The following is a 26,407-nucleotide window of genomic DNA, read 5'->3' on the forward strand; positions in this document are numbered from 1 at the left end:
CTCAACACGGATTGCCAGAGCAAGTGGCCATGCTTAAGGCATCCGGATGTACGAATAGGGGTTGTGTCATTTATATGGCACAAATAACCATTGACGAGAAGAAGCCCAGGATCGAAGACATACCGGTTATTTCTGACTATCCTGAGGTTTTTCCGGAGGAACTACCTGGGTTGCCACCAGATAGGCAGGTGGAATTTAGGATTGACATCATCCCCGGAGCTGCTCCAGTAGCCAGAGCACCATATAGATTAGCACCAACGGAGATGAAGGAATTAAGGACACGGCTAGATGATTTACTAGCTAAAGGTTTCATTAGACCTAGTTCATCTCCATGGGGAGCGCCAATTCTGTTTGTTAAAAAGAAGGATGGATCAATGCGTCTGTGCATTGATTACCGTGAGCTAAACAAGGTTACTATCAAGAACAGATATCCTTTGCCTAGAATCGATGATCTATTCGACCAGCTACAGGGAGCGAGTTACTTTTCCAAGATAGATCTCAGGTCTGGCTATCACCAGTTGAAAGTCAAGGAGGAGGATGTACATAAGACCGCGTTTAGGACTCGTTATGGTCATTACGAGTTCCTAGTGATGCCTTTTGGGCTCACTAACGCACCTGCCGCATTCATGGATCTCATGAATCGCGTATGCAAGCCTTATCTGGATAAATTTGTCATCGTCTTCATCGACGACATCCTCATCTACTCGAAGAACCAAGCTGACCATGAGAAGCATCTTCGGTGCATTCTTAAGCTACTTCATCAAGAGAAGCTCTATGCCAAGTTTTCAAAGTGTGAGTTTTGGCTTCGTGAAGTCCAGTTTCTTGGACATGTTGTAAGCGAACGTGGAATTCAAGTGGATCCTGCAAAGATAGAAGCTATTATGAACTGGCAAGAGCCGAAGACACCTTCAGAGATTCGTAGCTTCCTAGGTTTGGCTGGATACTACAGGCGTTTTATTGAAAACTTCTCCAGGATTGCTGCACCCTTAACGTCGTTAACACGAAAGAACATTAAGTTTAATTGGGGGCCTAAGCAGCAAGAATCCTTTGATATCTTGAAGCAGAAGTTGAGTAACGCTCCAGTACTGACTCTACCTGAAGGCATTGAAGAATTTGTGGTGTATTGTGATGCATCACACACCGGAATGGGTTGTGTGTTAATGCAAAAAGGGAAGGTCATAGCCTATGCTTCGCGTCAATTAAAGGTGCACGAAAAGAATTACACCACCCATGACTTAGAGTTGGGTGCCGTTGTATTTGCACTAAAGCTTTGGAGGCATTATCTCTATGGGACGAAGTGTGTGATCTACTCCGACCACAAGAGCCTTCAACACCTATTCAATCAGAAGGATCTGAACATGAGGCAGCGACGATGGATGGAAACCTTGAATGATTATGATTGTGAAATAAGGTACCATCCAGGCAAGGCCAATGTAGTCGCAGATGCTTTGAGCAGGAAGGAAAGAGTGAAGCCGATAAGGATCAATGCCAAGAGCATTGAAATTAAAAGCAGTTTGAATGAAAGGTTGTTAGCTGCACAGAAGGAAGCTGTGTTGGAAGCTAACTATCCTGAGGAAAAATTAGGAGTAACTGAAGAACAGTTGTCCTACGATAAGAACGGAATGTTGAGATTGAACGGACGAATATGGGTTCCTGTATATGGAGGACTTCGAGATGTTATCCTCAAGGAAGCCCACAGTTCCAAGTATTCTGTCCATCCTGGAGCTGATAAGATGTACCAGGATTTAAAGGCAATTTATTGGTGGATAGGCTTGAAGAAGTCTATAGCTGCTTATGTAGCTAAATGCTTGACGTGTGCTAAAGTCAAAGCTGAACATCAGAAACCGTCAGGTTTGTTGCAACAGCCTGAGATTCCCACCTGGAAATGGGAAATGGTGACAATGGACTTCATCACCAAATTGCCTAAGACGCCGAAGGGAAATGATACTATATGGGTCATAGTTGATAGGCTGACTAAGTCAGCACATTTCCTGCCCATTAGAGAGACCTTCAGCTCTGACATGCTAGCCCAATTGTACGTAGATAAGATTGTGGCCTTGCATGGCGTACCAGTATCTATTATCTCAGATCGAGATACTAGATACACATCTCATTTCTGGAAGAGTTTCCAACAGTCTCTGGGCACTCAATTAAATTTCAGTACGGCCTACCATCCTCAGACGGATGGGCAGAGTGAGCGTACCATTCAGACATTGGAAGACATGCTGCGTGCATGTGTGATTGATCTAGGAGGTAGTTGGGACAGGCATTTACCGTTGGTTGAGTTTTCCTACAATAATAGCTACCATACTAGCATTAAGGCTGCGCCTTTTGAGGCACTATATGGTAGAAAGTGCAGGACGCCCATTTGCTGGGCAGAAGTAGGAGATACGCAATTGTCAGGTCCTGACTTAGTCTTCGAGACAACGGACAAGATTGTCCAAATTCACGACCGCCTGAAAGCTGCTCGAGACAGACAAAAGAGCTATGCGGATGAAAGGCGAAAACCTCTCAAGTTTGAGGTAGGCGATAAGGTTTTGCTCAAAGTATCACCTTGGAAAGGGGTGATGCGATTTGGTAAGAAAGGTAAGTTGAGCCCAAGGTATATAGGACCATTTGAGATCATCGAATGTGTAGGATCAGTGGCTTACAAGTTAAACTTACCTGAAGAGCTCGATGGTATTCATAATGTATTCCACGTCTGCAATCTGAAGAAATGTCTGGCCGATGAGTCGCTAGTCATACCACACACAGATGTGCACATAGACGAGAGCTTAAAATTTGTGGAAAAACCTGTGTCGATCGAGGATCGACAGGTAAAGAAGCTTCGGAGAAAGCTTGTGCCTATTGTCAAGGTGAAGTGGGACGCCCGCAGAGGTCCTGAATACACGTGGGAGCTAGAATCCTCAATGAAAGAGAAATACCCTCATCTGTTTCCTTAAATCTCGAGGACGAGATTTCTTTTAAGGGGGTGAGGATGTAACACCTTGAAAATTTGTGTCCAATAAAGTATAAACACGTGTCATAAGCTCTGAACGTGAGAAAGAATACTTTGGAGGGACTAAAGTTGACAAACAGGGAAACTATGTGAATATAAGGGTCCAAAGTGTCAACAATGGATAAATATATTCTAAAATAGCCCTACATAATGTTTATACCTTCCAACGAATAAATCATGGATCATACGAAGCAAAACATAAAGGAAAGTGAGAAATTACAAACTACAGGGGCTAAAAGTGTCAACATGTGCAAAGTATACCTCTGAGTGACCTTTTGGCAGACCCGAAGCTTTGTAATGATAAAATATACTCACTAGAATATGTGGTTAAAATTTCATAAAGTTTCGTTATCGTATGAGAAAGTTATGATCAAATTCGTGTTCGAGGGGTTAAAAGCGTCAACATTGAATTCTATGGCCTTATGAGTGGTTACAAAGTTAGTCAAGGACTTAACCAAGTTAGTAAATGTCCCAAGGCCCTTAAAAATCAAGTTTGGAGGCTGAAATGGCAATTTAGAAGCTCAAAACCACGTTACAAAGGACCAGGGACCAAAAGTGCAAACTTTGAAAAGTTGTTGACTGATCAGACAGGTCAGGCGGCCCGCGTTAGAATTCCCTATATCCTCAGGCGGGCCGCGTCAGGGTGCCAGCGACAGAAAACACCTGCATGTGTCTGTCCAGCCTGTTTAACCGACTTTGTGGCCTATGAAATGATACCAGGGGCTGTGCAAATTGTTTTTCATGCACTAGGGACAGTTGTGATGATCAGGGAGCATGCATAGGGTCTTGTGGCATCATCTTGTAAGATCAAAGAGGCTATATAAAGGCCTCATGTTGTAACCATTTGAACACCCACTTCCAAGAAGTTCACAACTCTTTTCCTGGAGCTCTCTGGACAGCAAGCAAGCGTCTTAGTGGTCCCTAAGCATAATTAGGACTCTAGTAAGTGCCCTTAACCCTTCCTAATTCGTTTTAGCTTAGTTAATTAGCTAAAAGTCAAACCGTCGTAATTAAGGTTTGACTTCGTGATTAATTAAAATGTGCTCTGTCAAATCACGAATTAAAAGTACCTTTAAGTAGGTAACTATATGGGTAACAAACCCTTAAAAGGGTATTTCCAGTTTCCCACTCTAGCTATGTTAATTGTCGAGTCAAAGCTTGTTATAAAAAGTCAACAGAAAGGTTAATTGCGAATTAATACATAATTAGCAATGTAGGATCCATGCAACCTGTTTAATCATTAAAATAACTTGGTAATTAATGTAAGAACATGTTCCAACATGTTCAACTCGACAATTTTCAGTTTAGGCTCGGTTTGGAACCGAAAGTCGCAAAGTTTGACTTCTGCTTTGACTTTCAGTTCTGACCCATTTAAGCCAAGATTAGGATTGCCTTAGAGCTTTATTTGAACCTATTTACATGTTAGTATAACTCTCTGAGATTATACAACTTGGTTCATTAGATATCCTATTCACATGCATGTTTCCGTTAATCGCTTATATATTGACCATTATGCCCATTTGACCTTAAAACGGGATTTTTGAAAATGTAAAAGGGTAAGCACCTTAGCTACTCATTTATAAACTTGCACCAAAATTTGAAGTCAGTTTGAGGTCTAGATTAAGAGTTATGCTCAATAGCGTAATTAAGGGCTTCTTTGATAATTAATTAGCGTAAATTATGTATAGCCTATCAAAACCCAAATTTTTATACCAAACTTTATACCTACTGTTATAAGATAATATTTTGGGATTTTTGAAAATTTTTATTTATTTTTAGGCTGAGCATAACTTAGTGTTCTAAGATTAATTCGGTTTGTGCCGGTTTTGCCCTTTTTAGCCATAAATTGAGTTTTACAAATCCTATTGACCTCAAACCAATTTCTACTGATTTGTTATGATAAATAAACTATTTTGAGCCTTCTGGAATATTAAAAATATCAGCTTTTTACAGAAAACCCGGAAATGGCTCCAAATCGCCTTTTTAGGCATTTTTAACACATAAGTGTGCACTAGAACCTTATTAAGCACAAAGGTTGATACCTACTGATATGTTTAGTAAATTTTTATATTTTAAACAGTAGGCAAATGTTTTGAACTCAGAATTCCAGAATTGACCTTTTAGGCACATGTGAAATTACCAAAATGCCCCTACGGTGCATAGTAAGGTTAAAGATAATAAATTTCACATAAATTTGATACCCTACTGTTATAAATTAGTAAATTAAGTATATTTACTAATTTAATCAGACCTGTAACTCAGGTTATTATTTTAACCCTTTTTCACCTTATAAAATGACCAAAACGCCCTTATGAGGCATAGTTTTGGTTTAAAATCATTTGGGGCATAATGGAAGGTATCATTCTGATATCACAACATATTTTGAGCATATTGACTTCGGAAACTTGTATTTGACTCTTATGGTTACTCGTTACGCTTTTTACGCGTTCGGGTCGGCTTAAGTGACTAGTTTGGCCATTTTAGCCGAAACGGGTCAAACCATATCTTTTCAGTCTCAAAATTCAGAATGTGATTATGTTACCCATATAAAACAAGTGTGCAAGCTTGATGGGTCAAAACCACATTCTAAAACGGTCTTCGCCTTATTGTGCGTTTAAAACCGTAATCTTTATATAAAACTAACCGGTCTAAGCTTAAGACCCGTTAGGATTCTAATAGGTTATTAAAACCTTAATTTCCAGATCTAGGAGCCCAGTAAAAGCTACTTGCACTCGTTATATTTGGTTTATACTTGCTCAGGTAAATACGTTTAACTTATTTTCCCTATACGGGCTTGGGGTACGGTATATAAAATACCGCTTGGTCGGGAAATTGACCATAACCGGTCTTGGTTATGTGCAGTCAAATGAACCCGTTTGAAAATGTTGTTTTGTTTGTTTAACGCCTTTGGGGGCTTAATGACCATGTCCCGGATATCCTTGGCATCATTCAAAGAATGGCCACGACCTTAGCACTCGGGTGTAGGCGTACACCCGTAGTGCTGTATAACATGTATAATCGTCGATACGAGAGAAGTCTCGCGGCGGAATTATATTAAGTGGTGTGTCTATTAATCCTTAACCCGGAACGAACCCGGGCTACTGAACGCAGAATGAACATGTAATTCTTTTACAAGATTATTAAGCAAATAATTATCCCAAGTTATAAAAAGTTTTATGCCACGTGCATTTAAATCAATTTTAAACGTTTTCAAAATGAGTCAGTTAAATTGTATTTACCAGTGTAAACCGACGTATTTTCCAAACAAGACTAAGTGCAGGTACTACGCGTAATAGGCTGGTCACTCTTTAAGCATCCATAGAAGTCTCGCAAGCTTAGGATGCATGAAGTCTGTTGAAATGAAGTTTCCTGTTTATTTGATTCTGCCTGTGGATCTTATTTCGACATTTTGTGATACTTGGATATTACAATAATTTTAAGTTGAAATAAATCTTTGTTTGCTTCCGCTGTGCATTATAATTTGTGTTGTTTGACTATGATGATATCAACTACGTCACGGCAATCCCCCACCGGGCCCACCGGTGACACGTGGAAAATAGGGGCGTGACACTATAGCTGGCTTCTAACAACTTTTACATCATGTTACCTGAAACGCGTTTTAAAAATATTTTATTAGCAAGAAATACTGGAGACTCATCACGTCATTGCGATCAAAAATGCCTTTTTCTTTTTTTAGGCATTTGTCCTGGATCACTTTGATATTTTGCACCATGGTCACTTCGTACGAACCTGGGTAGTCGGTTCGTACGAAGCTGGACTGCCAGTTCGTACTAAGCTACCTACGAATGGGCTTGCTTCGTACGAAGCTGCTTGGTTCTCCCTTCGTACCAGAGAAGCTGGTTTTCTCAAAAACATTTCCTAGCACATTTTTCGATCCAGAATCTTTATTTCTGCGAATTTCATGATGAAACTTCAAAGGATTGTGCGAAAATCAATCACAAATCTAATGATATCTTCAATTTCAAATTCCATCCGTGAATTGACCTTCAATTTGATGTTTATTCGATGTTTTACATCAAAACCTCCTCAACATCCAAAAATAATGAGCGTAGGTGATTCAATCAACTGTTACATCGATTGAATCGGTACCGTAGCTCTGATACCAATTGAGATTCCAGGATCCGGCAGGTTTAACGGAGTTTTGGTCCCGAGATAATTGGTTCGGGGAGATATTATTGATAAGAAAAGGAGTAGAGTTAGAATCAACACCGAACAAGTCAATTTTATCTGGTTTCTATTATTGATTAGAAGTTACATACCCGCGAAACCAGTTGGACAGCATCTCCCCTTAGGGAACCAAAAGCTTGTCCAACACAAGACCCCAACACCCATATATATATAGGCAATACGCCTTTGTACGAACCCACCTATGGTCCATTCGTACGAACCGGTTGTGGTCTTGTGGCTCCGTACGAATCGGCTCATGTGTCCATTCGTACGAAGGAACTGTTACATCACAAAACCTTCTAATTCATACCGGATTTCACACTATTCTATACAATATTCAACACATGCTCTATCTAGCCTGTTCACACAGTGGCGGACATACAATATATGCACCAACAATTACTAAACCCTAGCCCAAACCCAAGTAAAGAGCCTAAAGCCAAAATTCACCACCACTAAACCCTAGTTTTTCACCATCTTCACTTTTCACTCCAATAATGATGCCATTGTCGAAGAATGAATTAAAGGTATTTTGCTTTTATCCTTTCCAAGCCATTTTCCCATTTTTCATGCAATTTTATCGATTCTATGTTAATAATGAAAATAATAAAGAAAAAGTAGCTAAAAAAATAGAAAGTTCACATTGATTTTATCAATAATTAAGTGGGAAATGAGGGGAAATTGTAACTAAGTTTGTTTTGTTACACTTTATAACTATGGATACTTGTTATATGTTCTGAAAAGATAGATAAAAATAACATACTATTTGTTTGATTGTGATATTTTAGTAAAATACTCATGAGCGCACGTAGGCATACATTTATTGCTCATGGATATTTGGCGGAAATCATTAGATAATATTGGTAAATGAAATGTTATCGTAAATGTATCGGACATTGAACCAGACGTTTTACTTGTTCAATGGTCGGACCGGTCAGACCTGTTGAACTGGATTAATGAGCCGGCTGACCTCATTAAGTAATATAATTATATTTAAATGTAGAAAAAAATTCTAAATAGTGTTAAAGTTTCCAGTTTCTTATTACTTTCAGTTCTATACATATTAGAATACGAAACGTTTAAATGTGTTTGAGCTATTGGAATTATTAAACACTTTAACCTAATCAATTTGAGAGATAGTGCCGCTTCTCTTAACTTTCTCCTTGCTCTCCATTTTTCTTCTCTAAAATTCTAGTGCAACTTAGTAGAACACCACTTTTGATACCTTGAGTTTCCTCTATATAATTTTTGGGCCAGCTCATCAAAAACTCATATTTATTTGTATACTTTAGGCCAGCACATCAAAAACTCATATTTATTTGTAAATTTATAAATAATGTCCAATAAAGGTAGTAGAATGCATATTAAATTTTCTGTTTATGTTATATCTAAGAGGATTTGCTGAACTTTTGTGACCCACAACTTGAAAACTTCAAATATTGTCTTATTCCCACAGGTGGTGAACCACTTAGGCACTTATCTTTTTTTTTTTTAACAACCAAACCCCACTTTATCAAACCAAACAGTCAAGGTCACCACCTAGCTAGGAGCTGGGCAGAGACCAGACACCACACACTTGCATCATATTGCCCCCCAAGAACATAATTAAACCAATAATAACACACCAAAACAAAAACACAAAGTTACAAGTCTAGACCAGAGAACGACGCCCAGTTTGTGATATAGACTCCCATGATTGTCGATCTCTTAAGCATCCACCACAAAGTATTCTCCTTAATATCTTAGAAACATCCTTGATTGTGATGTGTTGACACCGTCATTAAGAAAATAGCATGGATACCCTTCTTTTTAGCCTGCACATCTAGACTGAGGCTAAACTCAAGGATCTATTTTAGAGACTCGAAGGGAGGCATCATTGGAAGGTTGAGCCAAATGCATAGCTGCCATACCAGCAAGACCTCAAACCAAAACACATCCATCGGGACCTACCAAAAAAACGTTCTTCCCATCTTCATATTAACACCCTAAAACACAATAAGAAGCTTAATAAATGATGTAATTATATTTAATAAACTCTTAATTAATCACTTATTACCAAAAAATGAAAAGTTTCCTACTAAGGTTATTGGGTGTCGAGGTGGTCCATCACTTGGTGATGGGCCTCCACGTAAGTGTCACAACCCCTGATCCCACCCTGGGAGCGGGTGCCGTGAACCAGTTTCGGTGGTATCCTGTTATTGTCTAATTTGGCAGCGGAATTTTTCATCAGGACCATAGTTAGGAAATATTTTATCAGAGTAAAATACTTCACTTTCATAATATTAAATACATGGGTAAAACCCAAGTTTTCAGTACACACATTTTCATAGGGATACACCCTATTTTTATTTAAGAAAACATCTATTTCTTTTAGGTAACTTTATTGCCACTTTTCCAAGCCTTCAGTGCTGTCCAGCTGGCTTTTATTTGGCTTTCACATATTGTTACCTGAAATGCGTTTTAAAAACATTTTGTCAGTGGGAAATACTGGTGAGTGAATCCCAGTTTAATCAAGTTTGAATAAAAACCATTATACAGTATTAAGGGCGGTCTCGCAATTACATTTGTTTCCAAGATATAACAATTAACATCCGTGGTACTGTCATATTCAACTTCTGGAAATGTTACCCCTCCAGTAACAAATTTTGTATACAAAACCCCAACATACCCACGATAATTGTATTCTTACAAATACTCAATAACTGCTTAGTATATATTTAATTAAGTGAGATTTTGTAAAAACAATTTGCAAAAAGGAGATTACTCACATTGCTCTCTTAGATTATCCGTAAGGGTTTCCTGATGACAATCTATATATTACACAAATGCACGCGTGTTAGTATAATAACCCATTTTAACATTAGTAATACCCTCCCCGAGACGGCATTCCAACGACTACGTCGGGCAGAACCACGACAGCCGTTATGGAACCCTAGATCAATCGGACAGAGTATCTAATACGTCTCCAGGGGTTATGATACTTACATCGGAGCAGAACCTCGCTATTTAGGGGGGTATTACACCCGTGTATAGTGCCTATTATCAGAGATTCACGTTTAGAAAGAAATATTTGAGCGACGGAAAGTGAAATCCCGAGGCCTTCTTATATAGGGCCACATTTCAGCTTTTACGCGGCCCGCGTAAGTGTCAACAATGGGCTACGCGGCCCGCATCAAACCCGGTCAACGCGATAGCTTGGCTGGGTCATCGAGTAGGTCTGCCAGGTGTTGGGCCACGTGGCGCCCCAGGGTTTCGCCAAGTTTTAAGTTCTCGCGGCCTGCGTAAGTGTTAAGGGTGGCTTACGCGGCCCGCCTAAAACCCAAAAATCAATTTTTAATTATTTTTATTAATATTTAAGGTATTCGGGGTCCGTTTTCGCGTATGGGGTGTTTTTAGGGACATATTGGGATATTTTAAAATATATTAGCGGGTCAGAAAAATTATGAGGGTGTCGGTTTACGTTAGGGTTGTTATATCCTCCCCACCTTGTTTTAGAGCTCGTCCTCGAGATCTACTGGAACAAGTGTGGATATTTTCTTTGCATGTCTGATTCAAGCTCCCATGTATACTCAGGTCCTCTTTTGGAGTCCCACTTCACTTTGACCATAACTAATCTCTTATGCTTGAGATTCTTAACTTTCCTATCTTCAATCTGTAGAGGCCTTTTTACAAATTTGAGTTGTTCATTTACCTGTATGTCCTGAAGAGGCACTACAAGTGATTCATCAGCTAGGCATTTCTTGAGATTAGATACATGAAATACATCATGTATTCCTGCCATTTCCTCTGGCAGTTGTAGCTGATAAGCTATAGGTCCTATTTTTCTAATAATCTCAAAAGGTCCAACATACCTGAGACTTAGCTTCCCTCTTTTGATGAATCTTACTACTCCTTTCCAAGGAGAGACTTTTAACAATACTTTGTCACCTACCTGGAATTCTAACGGCTTACGTCTGTTATCAGCGTAGCTCTTCTATCGATCACGTGCTGCTTTTAGTCGTTCCTTGACTTGAATAATCTTGTCGGTTGTTTCCTGCACTATCTCAGGTCCTGATAGTTGCTTTTCCCAAATTTCTGCCCAACAGACTAGGGTTCGGCACTTTCGTCCATAAAGTGCTTCGAATGGTGCATCATTGATACTTGTGTGATAACTGTTATTATAAGAGAATTCTATTAAAGGTAAGTGATCGTCCCAATTACCTCCGAAATCAATTACATAAGCTCTAAGCATGTCCTCCATTGTTTGGATTTTCCTTTCGCTTTGTCCGTCCGTTTGAGGATGATAAGCTGTGCTTAGATTTAACTTGGTTCCCATTGCTTTTGGAAACTTGACAAAAAATAAGAGGTAAAACGGTTATCCCTATCAGAAAAAATTGATAATGGAATTCCATGTAATGAAACAATTTCATTTACATACAATTTGGCTAATTGTTTCATACTAAAAGTTTCCTTCATTGGTAGAAAATAAGCTGACTTGGTTAGCCTGTCTACAATCACCCAGATTGTATCATTACCTTTTCTTGTTTTGGGTAATTTGGTAACAAAATCCATTGTTATTAATTCCCATTTCCACACTGGCATTTCTAGCTGTTGCAGCAATCCTAAGGGTTTCTGGTGTTCAGCTTTAACTTGTGAACAAGTTAAACATTTAGAAACATAAGCTGCTATATCCTTTTTCATTCCTATCCACCAGAAATTTTTCATTAAATCCTGATACATCTTATCATTTCCAGGATGCATCGTATACTTAGACTTAAGGGCTTCTTCTAATATACGGTGACGTAGGTTTCCTACTTTAGGTATCCACATTCTTTTCTTATGGAATCTCCAAATTCCATCTGTTCCTTGTTCTAATTCCTTAATCATTCTTTTTAATCTTTCAGTATCATCCTTGATTACTGATTCTTGTGCTTTTCTAATCTGATCATTTAAATCTACTTGTAGATTTAATTTAAGAGAACGTACCCTTTTTGGCTTTTCATGATACTTTCGGCTTAAAGCATCAGCCACTACATTGGCTTTTCCTGCATGGTACTGGATATTACAATCATAATCACTAAGAATCTCCATCCAATGTCTTTGTCTCATATTCAGCTCTTTTTGCCCAAAAACATACCTTAAACTCTTATAATCAGTGAATATGGTAAACTTACTACCATAAAGGTAATGTCTCCAAATTTTAAGGTCAAAAATTATAGCTCCTAGTTCTAGATCATGGGTTGAATAATTCTCTTCATGATTCTTAAGTTGTCTAGATGCGTAGGCTATAACTTTTTGACGTTGCATTAATACACATCCATAACCAAACTTAGAAGCGTCACAATAGACTACAAAGTCTTCAGTTCCTTTTGGTAACGCTAGTATGGGTGCATGGGTTAATTTTTGCTTAAGGATTCTAAAGGCTTCTTCCTGTTTTGGTCCCCATTCAAACTTAATGGATTTACAGGTTAACTTAGTTAAGGGAATGGCTATTCTAGAAAAATCTCGAATAAATCTTCTATAATAACCGGCCAATTGATGTGAATAAAATGCAACATATAAATTACATCAAATGAGGCATAAAACTAACCCTTTTTAAGTACTAATGTTGGAAAAAGTGTACTTTTGTCTTCCTTTTGTATTTTCAGGGTTAAAAGAGCTTAAATGAACAAAAGAAGCAAAAATGCAGCCAAATCCAACATAAATACAAAGAAAAGGAAGAAACGTGGCATGCCCGACTCCTCGACAGCATCTCCCAAAGCAAAAACAAGAAGAAAGCTGAGCATGGGGCTGTGCCCAGCTGAGCATGGGGCTGTGCCCAGCTGAACACGGGGCTGTGTCCAGCGGACACGGGGCGTGTCCAGCTCAACACGGGGCCGTGCTAAGCGAGCACGGGGCAGTGTCCAGGATGGTCAACCCTGGCACAAAAGACAAAGTGGTAGAAGCTTCTATTGCCCACCACGGGGCCGTGCCCAGCGGACACGGGGGCGTGGTCAGAGTGCTGCAGGTGCATTTATTGTAATTGCGAATTACAATTAATGAAGAGAGAGAGTGTCAGACGGGCACGGGGCCGTGCCCAGGCTTCTGTTCAGCCTATAAATAGGAGTGCTTGGAGCCATTTCAACTCATCCCTTGGCACACCACCTCTCTCACACTTCATCCACCACCCACCACCACCATAACACCATCATCCACCACTATCATCCATTGTCCATCATAGAGTGTGTGAGTCGTCTCGGGATCCAAGATTGATAGTAAGAGTTCTTGACAATCAAGGCCATGTTTGCCTAAGTCTCTTACATCACTTGGTGAAGACAAGTGTTTCGTATAATACTTTTTATTTTTAATCTTTTGCACTTTTTATTTGGTTTTGTATTAATGACTTTAATAACTAGTTACTTATGTTGAAGGTGATCTTTCCTTATTGTTTGTCCGTGGTGTCTTGGCATTATTTTACTGTCTATATAAAATAAAAGATTTTCACCATTCATATCTCCACGGTCTATATGGAGGTATGTTGGCTACCTGGTCGGGGGTTAAGGGAACGGTTTGGTAAGGGTCTTGCCCTTGTCCAGCGTTTAAAGGTCCTGCTTGGGACCTGGGTCAAATTTAGTAGGATCTCCTTCAATGCCCATAGGTATTAGATGGCGGGGATCCAAACTCTTTGACCCCCTCATAAGTTAACTACTATTAATACTATAACCCGGCTATTTAGGAGTGTATCCCTGCTGACTCAGACTACTTAGCCGAGGGTAACGTCACCGCCAAAAGCGGGGCCTACCATAATTTGCATTAATAACTTAATTCATTATCTTCCAATAATCCAACTCTTTAGGATTGTATCCTTGCTGACTCAAACTACTGGGTTGAGGGTAACGTCGCCTTCAAAAGAGGGGCCTACTACAATAACTAAGATAATCTCTTAAACAAGTGCAAAAGTGCGAAAATAATCAAAGGTTATACTAATACACGAGTCGGATCCAAGTGATTCATCTTGTCTATCTGTTTTTATTTTATTTTTATTTTTCAGCATTTAGTTAGTTTTTATTTTCTTAGTTTAAAAAAACATTTTTCTCACTTTTTGATTTGATTAGACGTTGAGGATAAACCGGTATTAAAAGCTCTTGTGTCGTTGGACGACCTCGGTATCTTACCAACACTATACTACGTCCACGATGGGTGCCTTGCCCATATGTGTGTTTAGTGTTAGTGAATATCGTGTTTTATAAATTTAAAACTTGGTTAAAGGTGTAAAAAGGGCTTAATTATACATTAAAAATATATTACACTACACACGCATCAAGTTTTTGGCGCCGCTGCCGGGGACACAAGGATTTTAAGAAAGCTTAAAATCGACGGCCTAATCAGTTTTTCAAAACCTTTTCAAAACGCGTGTACATTTTTCTGCATTTTAGTTTAGTTTGCATTTACAGTAGCCTGAACACGGGGCCGTGCTCGCTGAACACGCCCCCGTGCTGCACATTTTTTGTTAGATACCCAGATACAGAGTCTGACCACGGGGCCGTGCTCGCTGAACACGCCCCCGTGCTCAACGTGACCAGTAACTTTAATTAAAACGCCCAGATACAGACCCTGACCACGGGGCCGTGTTCACCCAACACGGGGCCGTGTCCAGCTTCTGTTTCCGTCTTTATTTTTGTTTTCTGGTCCCGAGACTCAGTTGTGGTCTGTTGAGTGATTCTTATGGATCAATACTCAAGAGGCTACAGCTACACCTATGATGAGGATGATTATAGGGGTAATTATTGCACTAATTGTCGTAACACACGCTCGGTTCAATATAATAACTCATATCAACCATCCAATTCATACACCTACTATGAGGAGCCCAGGTACGAGCCATCAACTTCATATACATCCTATGAAGACCAAAGGTATGAACCTCCTCCCTCATACTCATATCTTGATGAACCAAGGTATGAGCATTCATACTCATACTTTGAAGACTCAAGATATGAGCCACCACCTTCATACTCTTATTATGAGGAACCATGGCGTGAACAACCCACCTCATATGAGTACTATGAAGAACAAAGTTTCGACCCTTATCCATCATATACTTACAATGAAGAACAATGGCGTGAGCCACCTACTTCATATGAGTACTATGAGGAGCCAAGGATCGAACAACCGGATTCAAGCTTTGAGGATCCAAATTCTTTTTCTCTCACCGAAGTGACCAATAGGATATTAGAACACATTAAAACTATCGAACGTTACATGAAAGAATCTCGCGCAAGGGAAGAGGAATCCCGCGCAAGAGAAGAATTAACTTGTAATAATAACGTAGAGATAGTTGAAAATGTAAAAATGGAAGGACAAGAAAGTGAAAAACCGACACATGAGTTAAACAACGAAAAAGGTGAGTCCGATAATGTTAAAATTCATGAAGAGTCTAATTTTGAAGAAATTAATCTCTTGTCACCTACTTTCGAAAATCATTGTTTAGTAACCCCTCATGCCAAGTTTTTAAAAGAGTTAAACACTAGTGCTAAAATCAAAGAAATAGTGAGTGTTAAGTTAACTAATGATCAAACTTCGCTAATAAAAGAAGACCCTTTTGAAATTAACATTACACCGGTTCCATGTTTCTTTCAAAATTCATTTATTAGTAATATCACCATTGATAAAGATCTTTGTGTTAACATAATGCCTAACTACATTTTTGAAAAGCTAAGTATTAGTGATTTTGCTCCACTTCAAATACCCATTTTTCTATCCGATCGGAAAATAATAAAATCAATCAGTGTAGTTGAGGATATCTTGGTTCAAACAAATCAAATGGTAATCCCAACCGACTTTGTCATCCTTGATGACGCTCCTCTAGTGTTGGGACGACCTTTTGTAAAAACTCATGAAGCTTTGAAAAACCGGAAGTACAACAATCTACCTCTTCAATTAGGGGCACTCAAAAGGAGCATAGATCTTGAGCGCTCAATGAAATATCCCTTTGGCAATAATGACCCCCTAATTGAAGATGAGCCAGAACCACCCGATAAGGAGGGTCTAGCCAAGGACCCTTATAAACGTGGCGCAACACGGAGGCATTCCGCGGAACTATCCTTAGTTTTAGATTAGTTTAACTTTTATGCTTTCTAGTTTAGTTTTAATTTTCAGGAATAAAACACACTCGGGATGGTGAAGGATGCTAAGGGAAGCTTGAACCAACACCCCATGCACAAAAACAGAGCCTCTCGACAATTTTTCTTCATTACAGCAAGTTCAGCACGGGGTCGTGCTCAACCCAACACGCCCCCGTGCCCAAAACTCTGCAGAAATGCCCAGTTCAGGTATCTGGACACGGGGCCGTGCTCACTGAACACGCCCCCGTGCCCAGCCTTCTGTTTACTTTTGGTACTGGCAGTCTAGACATGGGGCCGTGCTCAGCCAACACCACCCCGTGTTCAGCTACCCAGTAATATAAAATCTTGTTTTTAACCCACTTTTACACATTCTAATCAACCGAAAAACTTATTTTTGGAACACATTGAGGATAATGTGTAATTTAAGTGTGGGGGGGATGCTAAAACCTTGAATTTTGCAAGTCCTAATAACAAGCCTTACACAAAACTCTATTTGAACCGCTAATCACCCCAAATTTTTTCAAAAACTTTTCATTTTTTTACTTGTCTTGGTTTAATTTGGGAATAACAAGTTCTAAAAAGGTTATATTTTTATAAATTTACAACCGATAGCGTCGTGATAAAAAGAACCAAATAAGAAGATTATGAAACGGCATGACAATCTTAGTTAAAATTTGATTATATATACTTGATCACATAAAAACCCATTCCCACAAAAGTGAGTTTTGAGCCTTTATTGAGCATACAAATATACATCTTTAAACTAAATGCTCATTTTTCGTTTCTTGTGTGAATAGCCGCTTGGTTCTTACGACTCTAGAACTTGCCACGACGATACATTCCCGGTCCTTACCAACTTAAACCCGAGTAAGTAAATGATGGAGGCATTAGGACTAACCCCTTTTTATTTCTACACCATTAATTTTCTTTTTTTTTTACCACCTACCCAAAAATCCCCCTAGTTAACCCTTTTGAGCCTAAACCTTTTCGTTTCTTTCCCCAAAACAAACACCCTTTACCCACCAAAACCTTTTTCATTTTAAACCCTTTATTTTAGTAACAAAGCTCGGTTTTCTTGTGACACACAAAAAAAAAAAAAAGAGATGAAGTTAGCAATAAACAAACAAGTTCATCAAAAGAAACCTTGTTTGAAAAATGCTTCATTAGAATAAAAAAAAAAGTGAAGAAAAAAAAAGAAGAAAAAAAAAACAAAGTGTTTTACGAAAACCGACGCTTTTTATGCTTTTCGCCCTTTTACTAACCACTAACCAACCACCCACCTTTAGCCCAAAGCCTAACCCTTCACCCAAAAAGTCCTCTTGATATTTACAATGGTATAAAGTTAAAAAAGAGGAGGATTGATTGCTTGGCAAGCTTATGGTAGGAATAAGTTCCATGCCGCTCTCGAGTGATTCACTAAAAATACACCTTCGGCCGAGTGTTGAGTGATCCCCCGTGAGGTATGTGAACTTGTATATAAATGAAATTTTAAAAAGGCATGTTATGCCCAAATAACTAATTTCTCTTAACGAATAGGATTGTAAATAGTATAAAAATAAAACCCAATAAAGATCTTGGATTCCCGACACTCAAGACAAGCCCAAAACCTTCTCTTCTACCCATTCCATTTGGGAGTGTAAGCCACATATTAAAGAGTTTTGCTTGAGGACAAGCAAAGATTCAAGTGTGGGGGTATTTGATGTGAGTAAAATGCAACATATAAATTACATCAAATGAGGCATAAAACTAACCCTTTTTAAGTACTAATGTTGGAAAAAGTGTACTTTTGTCTTCCTTTTGTATTTTCAGGGTTAAAAGAGCTTAAATGAACAAAAGAAGCAAAAATGCAGCCAAATCCAACATAAATACAAAGAAAAGGAAGAAACGTGGCATGCCCGACTCCTCGACAGCATCTCCCAAAGCAAAAACAAGAAGAAAGCTGAGCATGGGGTTGTGCCCAGCTGAGCATGGGGCTGTGCCCAGCTGAACACGGGGCTGTGTCCAGCGGACACGGGGCGTGTCCAGCTCAACACGGGGCCGTGCTCAGCGAGCACGGGGCAGTGTCCAGGATGGTCAGCCCTGGCACAAAAGACAAAGTGGTAGAAGCTTCTATTGCCCACCACGGGGCCGTGCCCAGCGGACACGGGGGCGTGGTCAGAGTGCTGCAGGTGCATTTATTGTAATTGCGAATTACAATTAATGAAGAGAGAGAGTGTCAGACGGGCACGGGGCCGTGTCCAGCGGACACGGGGCCGTGCCCAGGCTTCTGTTCAGCCTATAAATAGGAGTGCTTGGAGCCATTTCAACTCATCCCTTGGCACACCACCTCTCTCACACTTCATCCACCACCCACCACCACCATAACACCATCATCCACCACCATCATCCATTGTCCATCATAGAGTGTGTGAGTCGTCTCGGGATCCAAGATTGATAGTAAGAGTTCTTGACAATCAAGGCCATGTTTGCCTAAGTCTCTTACATCACTTGGTGAAGACAAGTGTTTAGTATAATACTTTTTATTTTTAATCTTTTGCACTTTTTATTTGGTTTTGTATTAATGACTTTAATAACTAGTTACTTATGTTGAAGGTGATCTTTCCTTATCGTTTGTCCGTGGTGTCTTGGCATTATTTTACTGTCTATATAAAATAAAAGATTTTCACCATTCATATCTCCACGGTCTATATGGAGGTATGTTGGCTACCTGGTCGGGGGTTAAGGGAACGGTTTGGTAAGAGTCTTGCCCTTGTTCAGCGTTTAGAGGTCCTGCTTGGGACCTGGGTCAAATTTAGTAGGATCTCCTTCAATGCCCATAGGTATTGGATGGCGGGGATCCAAACTCTTTGACCCCCTCATAAGTTAACTACTATTAATACTATAACCGGCTATTTAGGACTGTATCCCTGCTGACTCAGACTACTTAGCCGAGGGTAACGTCACCGCCAAAAGCGGGGCCTACCATAATTTGCATTAATAACTTAATTCATTATCTTCCAATAATCCAACCCTTTAGGATTGTATCCTTGCTGACTCAAACTACTGGGTTGAGGGTAACGTCGCCTTTAAAAGATGGGCCTACTACAATAACTAAGATAATCTCTTAAACAAGTGCAAAAGTGCGAAAATAATCAAAAGGTTATACTAATACACGAGTCGGATCCAAGTGATTCATCTTGTCTATCTGTTTTTATTTTATTTTTATTTTTCAGCATTTAGTTAGTTTTTATTTTCTTAGTTTAAAAAAACATTTTTCTCACTTTTTGATTTGATTAGACGTTGAGGATAAACCGGTATTAAAAGCTCTTGTGTCCTTGGACGACCTCGGTATCTTACCAACACTATACTACGTTCACGATGGGTGCACTTGCCCATATGTGTGTTTAGTGTTAGTGAATATCGTGTTTTATAAATTTAAAACTTGGTTAAAGGTGTAAAAAGGGCTTAATTATACATTAAAAATATATTACACTACACACGCATCACCAATCCTAAGAAACTTCTGACCTCGGTTGGCGACTCAGGGGTATTCCATTTGGTAATCGCCTCGATTTTTGTTGTATCCACATGAATTCCTTCATGATTAACTAAGTGTCCAAGAAACTGTACCTGTTCTAACCAAAACTCGCACTTTGAAAACTTAGCGTAAAGCTTTTCCTTTCTTAATAAACTTAAAAGTGCATGCAAATGCTTTGCATGATCCTCTTTACTCTTAGAGTAAATGAGAATATCATCAATAAAGACAATTACGAATTTATCCAAATATGGCTTACATATTCGGTTCATCATGTCCATAAATGCAGCTGGGGCATTGGTTAAACCAAATGGCATGATAGTAAATTCATAATGGCCATACCTTGTTCTAAAAGCGGTTTTAGGAATGTCCTCGTCGGGTACTTATAGTTGATGATATCCTGATCTTAAATTGATTTTAGAGAAAATCGAGCTCCTTGCAGTTGATCGAACAGATCATCGATCCTTGGTAATGGGTACCGATTCTTAATCGTGACCTTGTTCAATTCACGGTACTCAATACACATACGCATTGATCCGTCCTTCTTTTTGACAAACAGTATCGGTGCTCCCCATGGCGATGAGCTTGGCTGTATGAATCCTTTCTCCAATAATTCGTCTAACTGTTTCTTTAGCTCCTGCACTTCGGCGGGTGCCAAACGGTAAGGTTCTTTGGCAATCGGTGCCGTTCCTGGTAGCAGATGGATTCTGAATTCAACTTCCCTATCTAGCGGTAGTCTTGGCAATTCTTCTGGAAATACATCTGAAAACTGAGACACTACTGGAATGTCTTGTAGTTCTTTTCCTTTAGTGTTAGTGATTATGGAAATCAAATACACTATAGATCATTTTCTCATATAACTTGCAGTTTTCATCACAGAGATGAATTTAGTGGATCTAGATGGTTTATCTCCTTTAATTGTGATCTTTTCACCCCTTGGTGAATTTACTTGGATTGACTTTTGATCACACAAAATACTGGCTTTATTGGCTATTAACCAATCCATTCCTAATACAACATCAAATCCTGCCAGATTTATTGGGTAAAGGTTTGCAATAAATTTTTGGTTTAAAATTTCTATTCTTGCTCCCTGCAAGATTTCAGAAATCCTAACGGTTTCTCCATTTGTTGTCTCCACTAGACATTCTTGTGGTAGTTTAGTTAATGATTGATTTAGAAGTTTGGAAAACGAAGTATTAACAAAACTTTGGTTTGCACCAGAGTCAAATAATACTTTAGCAAAAATATCATTAACTAAAAACATACCAGCTATAACGTTCGGGATCATCTTGGCTTCATCTGCAGTTAGAACAAATGCTCTAGCATTTTTAGTGTTCTTGTTGTTCGCAGCTGGAGCCAATTTCGGACAATTTGGCTTGATGTGACCTTTTTCTCCACAGTTGAAACACAATCCATTACTGGATTTCCTCTTGCAATCTTCTTCCTTGTGTCCTGTTGCTTTGCAGAAATTACAGTGAGTGGAGCATCTTCCTGAATGCTTCTTTCTGCAGGTTTTGCAGTATGGTGCAGAGGTAGAACCTACATTCCTACGGTTGGAATTCCTAGAACGGAATTCTTGAGTAAGCCTTTGGGTTAGGTTTCTCCTCTGTTCTTCTTCTCTAGTACGCACCAGTTCATCAGTCAAGGTATTTGCTAGTTCTACAGCTTCTTCTATGGTTTGGGGTCTAGCTGCCTTGACTACATGTCTAATTTCTCCAATTAATCCCCAGATATAACGGGAGATTAATACTGGTTCGGGTGATGCAAGGGTTGGTACTATCCTAGCATATTCAAAGAATGTAGTAGTATAACCTTTACTATCTACCCCGGTCATCCTAAGGTTCAGAAATTTATTCGCTATCTGTTCCTTTTCATTGGGAGGGCAGAATTTCCTTTCTACCATATTTTTGAACTCCTCCCATTCCATGTTATATACCCTATCACTTCCTCTTTACCACATATTAATATCACCAATAATATTTGAATATAGCAAATCACATGTCACACACTTTTGGTCAAAAGCGTCGATCATTGCGACTTTACTCTATTCATATACTATGCATCTACTACACACCAGTACTGAAATAAAAATTACAATACCGACTGAAATTAAAAACTACACTACTAGTAGTAGGCATTCATATTGTTTTTTTTCCAAACACACATATTATATATTATTATATTATTACTACCATTTTCACCATCGTTTCAAGGATATGGATTAATCTAAAAATCCATATTGCGTTTATCGTATTTCCATACAAGACGCTCTTCCACCTGTCTCATTCTCTCACTGCTTTCTAAAATGTCCTCACCAAAAGTCCTAAGTTCTTGTACGTTGTCTGCACTCATTGGGGGTGCAGGTTCTAGGACTGGGTTCGGAATATGGGGTGCGGGTTCCTGGTATGGGGGTGTAGGGGCCTAAAATTAGGGATGAGCTCGGTACCGACCGGTACCGAAAATACTCAAAAGTGGGTACCGGTACCGAATATACCGGGTACGGTACGGTTTGGTACCGGTATCGTATTGGACCGGTACCGAACCGATACCGAAAATGTCATAAGTCGGTACCGAATCGGTACCGAAAAGGTACCCGGTTCGGTAAATTCGGTACCGGTACCGGTTCGGTACCGGTACCGGGTCCATTTTGCTCATCCCTACCTGAAATGGGTAAGGGTTCTTTATCATCTCCCTAATGTACACAGCGTTGTCAAAATAGGGATCTAGAGGATCTAACCCTGGATAGGCTCCAAGGTTGGGCATAGGCAAATCTTCATGGATGGGGTAACGTTGCACATAGTCCCTGTTGTCGTCCCACCATGGGTCGTAATTTGGGTCTAGGGGATTTGGTGCAGGTACCCTAGGTATTTCTTCCGGATTGAAATCATGCATTTCTACTTGATTTTCAGGGTTTTCTATCTTCATGGGTTGATCAGGAATTAGTGGTTGTGGTGCTAACATTTGCTCCAGGTTTGGGTCAGCTGCAGTGGTTGCTAAGATATGGATATTGGCTATACCCCTATTAAGCATATCCTGGGCATAAGCATCGGTTTCTCTTTTAGCTGCGGCTAGGGCTCTCTGGTCTTGTAACTTTTTCATACGCTTTCTACGCTCATGACTCCCCTACTAAACCATCCCCTCTTATTCTGAGAAAATGGCTCTTCAGATTTAGCCTTAAATACGAATATTCATTCTTCTATATCAGCAGAGTACCCCGAGAGGGCAGGCTGAGAAGAGGCACCTTCGCTTCTAGGCGAACCAGACAATTGACGGTACGCGTCAGATGGTCCTTGGTCGCTCATAGTGTAAACTAACAAATAGTCAGATAACACATAACAAGAAAATACAATAATGCACGTATTTCCGTAATTTATTTCCTAACACTTTGAATTTTGGTGTCAGCAGAACACTTCTGCGGCTGAATCAGTGGCTTAGCTCTGATACCACCTTCTGTCACAACCCATGATCCCACCCTGGGAGCGGGAGCCGTGAACCAGTTTCGGTGGTATCCTGTTATTGTCTAATTTGGCAGCGGAATTTTTCATCAGGACCGTAGTTATGAAATATTTTATCAGAGTAAACTACCACACTTTCATAATATTAAATACATGGGTAAAACCCAAGTTTTCAGTACACACATTTTCATTGGGATACACCCTATTTTTATTTAAGAAAAACATCTATTTCTTTTAGGTAACTTTATTGCCACTTTTCCAAGCCTTCAGTGCTGTCCAGCTGGCTTCTATTTGGCTTTCACATATTGTTACCTGAAACGCGTTTTAAAAACATTTTGTCAGTGGGAAATACTGGTGAGTGAATCCCACTTTAATCAAGTTTGAATAAAACCCATTATACAGTATTGAAGGCGGTCTCCCAATTACATTTGTTTCCAAGATATAACAATTAACATCCGTGGTACTGTCATACTCAACTTGTGGAAATGTTACCCCTCCAGTACCAAATTTTGTATACAAAACCCCAACATACCCACGATAATTGTATTCTTACAAATACTCAATAACTGCTTAGTATATATTTAATTAAGTGAGGTTTTGTAAAAACAATTTGCAAAAGGGAGATTACTCACATTGCTGTCTTAGATTATCCGTAAGGGTTTCCTGATGACAATCTATAAATTACACAAATGCACGCGTGTTAGCATAATAACCCATTTTAACATTAGTAATACCCTCCCCGAGACGGCATTCCAACGACTATGTCGGGCAGAACCACGACAGCCGTTATAGAACCCGAGATCAATCGGGCAGAGTATCTAATACGTCTTCAGGGGTTATGATACTTACATCGGAGTAGAACCTCGCTATTTATGGGGGTATTACACCCGTGTATAGTGCCTATTATCAGAGATTCACGTTTAGAAAGAAAGATTTGAGCGACGGAAAATGAAATCCCGAGGCCTTCTTATATAGGGCCACATTTCAGCTTTTACGCGGCCCGCCTAAAACCCAAAAATCAATTTTTAATTATTTTTATTAATATTTAAGGTATTCGGGGTCCGTTTTCGCGTATGGGGTGTTTTTATGGACATATTGGGATATTTTAAAACATATTTGGGGGTCGGAAAAATTATGAGGGTGTCGGTTTACGTTAGGGTTGTTATAGTAAGCGGCCACGTCATCCGGGGGCCATCACCGAACCCAAGTGATGGGCCTAGGGTGTGGGTGATTAGCCTCCCCCTTTAAATTGACCATTCACAAACTGCCATGCAACAAGATCCAACAAACAAGAGGCTCGTCACTTTCATGGGTTGGCCGACGGAAGCGACGTGACGGAACCGGAGATGGGCGGTAGTGTCGTGCCTCGACGGGCCGGGGACGCACCCCACACCCACCGGCCTAATAATTCTATAATAACGGGTAACTTTCAAAATTTCATGTTATATCAGGCTGTGTTGACCCCTTTTTTCAGATTGAGACTATAATAGCAAAGAAAACATATTTAAAAACAGGAGATAACATGCGACTGTCTTCGTAATAATAAAGCACATCTGTACATGAAATTAAATAACATGTAAAAATAATAAGGAGTGATTGCTCTGAGGCTTGATATGAGAACCAATTCACACATATCACTTGGAAAAAAGAACATTAAAAATAAAATCAAATTTAATGGAACAAAGTCATGATATTATAGAACTTTGAAAGGCTTTACTTCATCTACATAACTCTGATTATGACTCTCTCAAATGGCATGGAATCATGGGACTCAAATGTAACAATTGTTAGTCATAATTAAAAGAAAAAGAAAATTGAATCAATATATAATACATAATTAGATACAAGAACCTCAGCAATTCTTCTTTTCTTTTTAATCGAGTGGCACCTGCTTTATTTAATGAAAAAGGTAGCCATGAATTCTACAATTTGTCAATTGATTGGTACCGATTTTACTATTATAAATTTGTAAAATAATAAGATCGGGTAATGTCATCATAAAGTGTCCATGTAGGAGTAGACCAGAAGGTGCTTTTTCTACACCCAAATTAACAATCCTGATGACATGCACCTAAGACATAGCAAGAACCATCTCATTTGTTTGAGTATGCAATTGCAAACAAGAAACAATTACCTCAAACATATATGATAATCATTCAAATTATTTCTTATTCCTAACTTTCATAACTTCGTGCTTTCATCATCCTTTTTGTAAAATTGTGAGATTGTCAATGTTATAAAAGCTAAGATTGATAGAATTATCAGATCAAAACATATAATAACAAAAAAAATCAAGAAACTAAATTAGACAATCAAAATGCAAACCGTGTTTAACACAACCAACTTCGGTTTAATAAGAAACCATATATCTTCTATTAAACTCAAGACATTAACCAAATACAAAAAAAAAACTATAATAAAATTGTGAAACAACCTTACTGGAGTTGCCGAAATCTTCAACAGAACTTGGTTGGAAGGTTCGATCCTCCTCTCCTCTGATAGTTGTAGGATCTTAAACATTCACCACCGGAAGTTGTAACTCTCTCCGTTTTTGTCGGAACCCTAGATCTGAACACTCTAAGATGTCACCGCCGTTGTTCAACCTCGTAACCACAACCTACACCAAAACCAAAAAGAGAAAGCTAGTGAGAAATTGTAGGATTGATCTTAACAAAGAATCAAAATTGGACGGAATTGTACCGAATCCAACTCTGGATCCGTCGAAATTTGTAAGTATCATCTCAATTGGAGCACTCGTACAACGATGACGGTGACATCAGTGGGTCAAAATTTGGTGAAAATGAGTGTCTCTATCGCTTGCTACTCTCAATGTGCAGAATGAACGAAGAAAATGGTGGCAGGTGAGGTGTATTTGGAGAATTTCAAAATTTGATATTAGAGCTTAAAAACCTATATTACCTTTTTTATTGAATTATTCAGTTTTTTAAATTTCAAAATCAAGTGCCAGATTAGTCAAATCTTAAAATAGTTTTCGGAGTTTTAGGTTCAGTCTGTTGTACTTATGCTTTTAATTAAACTACCTCTCTCACTTATATTTTATAATAATAATAGATAATATAGATGTGTTTCCATGAGATTACTTTATTTACTTGTACATCAATGCATCATCTACTTGTATATTTTAATCCGTACATCAATATTGACTAAA

The 26,407-nt window shown here is 39.1% G+C and overlaps 1 long non-coding RNA gene across 3 annotated transcripts; it reads right to left on the reverse strand.

Moving 5' to 3' along the window:
• Positions 1–9,978: 9,978 nt before the first annotated feature.
• LOC110935827 lies at positions 9,979–26,134 on the reverse strand. 3 transcript variants are annotated; one of them, XR_004868738.1, is made up of 3 exons: positions 25,939–26,134; positions 25,673–25,855; positions 9,979–9,996 (listed from the first exon to the last, which is right to left on the reverse strand). It is a non-coding gene; the product is annotated as an uncharacterized LOC110935827 (long non-coding RNA). The 3 variants fall into 3 exon arrangements; XR_004868737.1 differs by lacking the exon at positions 9,979–9,996 and adding an exon at positions 23,490–23,550; XR_002589461.2 differs by lacking the exon at positions 9,979–9,996 and having other exon boundaries at positions 24,745–25,855; positions 25,939–26,132.
• Positions 26,135–26,407: the final 273 nt, after the last annotated feature.

Source organism: Helianthus annuus, chromosome 1 (genome assembly GCF_002127325.2).
Source record: "Helianthus annuus cultivar XRQ/B chromosome 1, HanXRQr2.0-SUNRISE, whole genome shotgun sequence".
Lineage (NCBI taxonomy): Eukaryota > Viridiplantae > Streptophyta > Magnoliopsida > Asterales > Asteraceae > Helianthus > Helianthus annuus.